This window comes from Triticum aestivum, chromosome 6A, assembly GCF_018294505.1.
Source record: "Triticum aestivum cultivar Chinese Spring chromosome 6A, IWGSC CS RefSeq v2.1, whole genome shotgun sequence".
Lineage (NCBI taxonomy): Eukaryota > Viridiplantae > Streptophyta > Magnoliopsida > Poales > Poaceae > Triticum > Triticum aestivum.
Window position 1 is genome coordinate 339980481 of NC_057809.1, and position 5819 is coordinate 339986299.

Below are 5819 nucleotides of genomic sequence, written 5' to 3' on the forward strand. Positions count from 1 at the left end.
GCCTCAAGTACATTTTCACTCAGCCAGATTTAAATCTTCGTCAGCGAAGATGGTTAGAGTTGGTCAAGGATTATGACCTTGGAATAAATTACCATCCAGGCAAGGCCAACGTCGTTGCTGATGCGCTCAGTCAAAAGCCCGTCAGCTTAAATGTCATGTTAAAATCATTACCGACCAAACTCCAAGAGGAGATCGCTCAGCTCAACTTGGTCATCATAGAGGCTAACCTCGCTAATATTTTGGAAGTTACACCCACACTTGAGATGGACATCTACAAGGCTCAGCCAGCTGACACCAACCTACAAAAATGTGCCAAGGGCCAGATGGCAAAGCAGGCCTCTGACTTCTCCAAGGACGTATTCGGTACCCTCCGATTCCGTGGATGTATTTGTGTGCCAAATCAACTGGACTTGAAGAAGAAAATCCTGTCAGAAGCCCATGAATCTGCACATTCCATTCACCCGGGAGGTACAAAAATGTATGAGGATCTCAGACAAATATTCTGGTGGGATGAATGAAGAAAGACATTGCCTATTTTGTAGCCTATTGCGACATAGGCAACAAGGTGAAAGCAGATCATCAAAAGCCAGCCGGGCTTCTCCAACCACTGCCAGTTTCACAGTGGAAATGGGATGACGTTTCCATGGATTTCATCACAGGATTGCCTAGGACTCAACGAGACAAGGATGCAATCTGGGTTATAATAGACACCCTGACCAAGGTTGCTCATTTCATTCCGATCAGCACCAGATACAGAGCAAATGAACTTGCACAACTATATGTATCCAGGATCGTCAGTCTGCATGGAGTACCCCAAACTATCACTTCCGACCGAGGTTCTTTGTTTACCTCCGCTTTTTGGTCCCGTCTCCATCAAGCCTTGGGGACAGCATTGAAATATAGTACTGCTTATCACCCTCAAACAGATGGACAGACAAAGCGGGTAAACCAAATACTCGAAGATATGTTGCGAGCCTATGTGCTAGCCAAAGGTGCTAAATGGGAAGACTGCTTGCCGTATGCCGAGTTCTGCTATAACAACAGTTTCTAGACCAGTCTAAAGATGTCACCATACGAAGCTCTGTATGGCCATAAGTGCCTGATAAGCACATTTCATATATATAATTTGGGCATACAAATATACCATTTGTTGAGTTCTGACCATCAATTCTTGCTAAGAAATACTGAATATTTGAATGATAATCATATAAGCGCATGTTGACTAATGAATTGTTTCTTTTGCAGAAAAGTGTGCAAAGGCACTATAATTGTTTCTACTATGTGGCTAACGAGAAGAGAGAAGGGCATGAAAGAAGTGAAGAAAGGGACCTGAGCATGAAGGAAAGAAGAAACCGAGGGCCAAAACTCAAGAAAGAAGGGATCTAATTGAGGCAAAAGTATAGAAGGAGAAGGGCAAAATCAGAAAAGTGGCAGCTGAGAGAAGGGGAACAAAATCCCTAGCGCAACCAATTTTTTGGATCGGGCCTAGCACACACCTCTCTCCCTCACCCCTCCTTCTCCACCATCGGCTGCCGCCGCGGCCAGGCCGGCGTGGCGGCACGCCACCGCGCCAATAGCACCCCTCACCACTAGCCGCTGCTCCACCGCTTCACCATCGCCATCCATCCATCCATCACCCAGCACCACTGTTGCACCACCCACCATCAGCGCCGCCACCTGAACCCCGAACCACCAGCAACCCAGGATGGCGCCATCCACCACTTCCACTCCTCCCTCTCTCTCTCTTGCTGCTCCTCCCTCTTGCTTCGCCCCTGCTGCTTCTCTTCTTCCCCATGCCTCTGCTGCTGCATCTTCCTTCTTCTCCAAGCCCCACTGCTGCTCTTCTTGCGATCTCCTCTGCTACCCCTCGTCCCTACTACAACTGCTCTTCCCTTCTCTCAACCTCACGCTGCTGCTCCAACTCCAACAGCTGTTGCTCCTCTCCAATCCCCCCAAGCTGCTGCTCCTCTCTCTCCCACGTTGTTGTTGTTCTTTCCTGAACAAAACGTCCTGCTGTTGTTCTTCACTTGTTACTATTAGAGTGTGTAATTTCTTTGAACATTTAGAGTGGAGACTTGATAGATTGTAATCTATTTTACACTGTTTCAATATATATGAATCGCCCGTTAGTTATTTGTCTGTTACATTCAGGTTACTAGTTGTGAATCTTGTTTTGTAATTGTTCATTGTGAAGTCAGATGTGTGAACATGCTTAATTCTTAGTCCCTGTGATAGCTCCAGTACATGTGTTTTTTATGTTGTCTCAATTTCTAGTATATATATATATGTAGTGCTCGTGATGTGCTCTTTCCTTGTATCTCAAATATGCTTCTGTCCCCATTCTTAAATGTTTGCTAGTGTATTTGTTTTCTCATTTGTTAGTCGATCTATCCATTGTGTGTAGTAATGAAAATCCTAAAAACATTGACTGGCAAGTTATTCTTCGCCCTGTCTTGTTATTTGCTTGTGTTGTTAAGAGGTGGGTGATCTTGTCCTACTTTGAGTGGGAAAACTTGTTTTATTTTCTTTTGTATTGCATTACCAAAAACCTTTTCGTCTGATCTAGCTTTAGCTGAGCACGACTATTGTCGCCTAGTCCCTGTGGAGAATTCGACATCCGTAGATTGGGCTTAAAAAACCCCGCTATACTTACAGTTGATCATTTGGCGCCGTTGCTGGGGACTTGCGTCAAGCGATTGTGTTAGGCTATAGACTAGGTTTAGTTTATTTCATCGTTTAATTCACTCTGTATTTCTTTTTCAGTGTTTCTTTTTTTCCTTGGTGTTGCTTCGGCTTATGAGGATACTAATCTTCTGACTAGTGTTTGATGTTTATGAGCGTGTGTAGGAAATCATTAATCTTTGCAGGTTGTTCTATAGTTACACTCGGTTAAGATGGCATTGCTTCATGATCTTTGGATGCCCAAAAGTCAATGCTATATCACAGGACCAGTTTGGCCAACTATTGAGGCAGAGAACTTCGAGCAGAAACCTAGTCTTATTGCTTTGGTTCAACAATGTCAGTTTGGAGGACAGCCTACCGAGGATCCCTATGAGCACTTACACCGAGTCATGGAGTATTCAGATACAGTCAAGTACCATGGAGTTCCTCAAGATGCAATCATGTGCAGGTTGTTTACATTCTCTCTCTATGATGATGCTCGTGCTTGGTACCGATCCTTGCCATCAAGGTCATACAGTTGGATTGAGATATCACAAGCATTCTTGGATAAATATTTCCCACTACACAAGCAGTCCATGATTCGAGATGATATCTTCAACTTTGTTCAGCATGAAGGCGAGAGTTTGTATGATGCTTGGGAGAGGTACGAAGCCTTGTTCAGGAGATGTCCTAATCATGGGCTCGAGAGATGGTTAGAGCTGCAGATATTCTATAGAGCGTTGACTTCGGACACTCGCGGTTACATTGATATGGCAACGGGTGGAGCTATTACAAACAAGACACTTGATGATGCTTTTCTGCTAATTGAGAGCATAGCTTTCCACCAACTTCAGTGGTACAATAAGAAGCCCACATCTAATTCATTGGTTTGCTTGCAACAAATCACTTCATCTCAGCAAGAATCTCTTACACAAAAGCTGGAACAAGTTTCTCCGTGTGACAAGATTGAGCTTTCATGGATTATCTTTGATGATGATGACACCATCCTAGTTGACACACACACTTCAGATCATATGGATACTAGCATTCTAGATTCAGTTTTACATTGTGATGATTCTTCTGTGGATGAACCAGAGCTACAGTTAGTTACTTTGGATATTGAGGAGACACCTTTAGTTGATATTGATCATGTGCTGCTAGAGCCAGATATGGAAAAGTTCGCCTTCGATGATGTTAGCCGCATTGATTCCTCAACACCTGAGCCTGAGATGGAGAGCTTCATCGTTGATTATGGTGAGGTGGATTCAGATGTCAAGGAGCCAAGCTCCACTATTTCACTTGTTGCCACGAGTCTGGTGGAAATTTCTACTACCACACCTCACTTGGTATCTTCAATTGAGGTAGTCCTGAAGCTTCTTCCTAACTATCTCAGGTATGATCGCTACTTTCTCAAAAAGATATGCCATATCATGAATACTGCCTATGCACCAAGCGATTTGTTGATGATATCTATTTATCATATGCTCAATAGATATGCTTATGTGATAGGATACTCTATTGATGACTTAGAGGGCATTTTCCCTATCACTTGTATTGGCTTGTTTGTTGAGTTTTCTTTCAGGTTTACGCTTGTATACCATTCATTGCAAGCTGACCAAGTTCGAGATGACATCCCATGGGATCCTGGTGGATTCATAGCATGGTGATAAGGAGCAGCAATGGGCACACGCGAAGAAGAGTGACGATGGAGCAGGCATGAGGATAGATAAGCAAAAAGAGAAGAGCTGCAGTTTAGAGGGTGTCGAGCGAGTGCCACATCAAAGCCCGGTGAGCTGTTTCATGACCCCAATCTTAATATATCATCCATTGATACATGATGAAATCATTTGATATTTGGGTTGCTTGAGCCATTTCTTAAATGTTGTGCCATTGAATTTTACCTTTGACATATGGTGCTTGATGTGAATATGTGAACTGATTTCTGAATGCCTTGTAAACTAGTGATCTATACAATGATTGCTTTGCTGAAACTAGTGAGAACTATTAGTTTTGAGTGCTCAAATCCCTAGTGCACAAGTAAACTTAATCATTTTCTGCATTTACCTTGATACACCTAGATCACTATGTTTAGATGATGTATTTGTGCCAAGTATGTACCCATTCAGAGCAATCACTTTACTACTATGGACTAGCATGCTATGTTCCCTGGATCGGTAGCATGTGAACCAGATATGGTTGAGTGATGATTCTTGTTTTTGTTCAAAAAAAATTTATATCTTATAATGAATAATAGTCTGACTACCTACAGTAGCATGTCATGTTCCCTGGATCGGTGGCATGTGAAATCGGGTTAGCTTGGGCAGTAATTAATAATAAAAATGTAATTGTTGAACCAGGTGTATACCATGTTCTCTGGATCGGTGGTATGTTCCTTTGGGGAGACAAACTAAAAAAACTAATAATTGGTCGAGCCAGGTGTATACCATGTTCTCGGGATCGGTGGTATGTTCCTTTGGTGAGACTGATAAAATATTATCATTACTTCCTGCAAATTCAATAAGTGGTTCAACAACAATGTTTTGTTCCTGGTAATAAGTGATCTGATCACAAGTTTAAGTTCTTTTTGTTTTGTGGATCATGCTCTCTTTAGGAACCTTTTGGCACAATCAGCATTTGAACTTGCTAATCTTCTTTTATCATTGTAAAAGTTTAAAATGGTCAAGTCTGCTAGTATCCTACTGCTTTGTAGCACTCTAACCATTAATTTTCACTAACTAAGTCTCAAACATGCACTATTTAGAGATCTACTTCACTTGACATTCTGTAGCCAGTTCACTATTCACTATCTAGTTCTTGTCATATTCCTTTGCTTGAGGACAAGCAAAGATTTAAGTGTGGGGGAACTTGATAAGCACATTTCATATATATAATTTGGGCATACAAATATACCATTTATTGAGTTCTTACCATCAATTATTGCTAAGAAATACTAAATATTTGAATGGTAATCATATAAGAGCATGTTGACTAGTGAATTGTTTCTTTTGCAGAAAAGTGCGCAAAGGCACTATAATTGTCAAGACGTTCTACTATGTGGCTAACAAGACGAGAGAAGGGCATGAAAGAAGTGAAGAAAGGGACCTGAGCATGGAGGAAAGAATAAACCGAGGGCCAAAACTAAAGAAAGAAGGGATCTA

The 5819-nt window shown here is 42.0% G+C and overlaps 1 non-coding gene across 1 annotated transcript; it reads right to left on the reverse strand.

Annotated features, from left to right (window-relative positions):
• Positions 1 to 3257: 3257 nt before the first annotated feature.
• Positions 3258 to 3364, reverse strand: LOC123132734 (small nucleolar RNA R71). Its single transcript, XR_006465004.1, has one exon. It is a non-coding gene; the product is annotated as a small nucleolar RNA R71 (small nucleolar RNA).
• Between the last annotated feature and the right edge of the window lie 2455 nt (positions 3365 to 5819).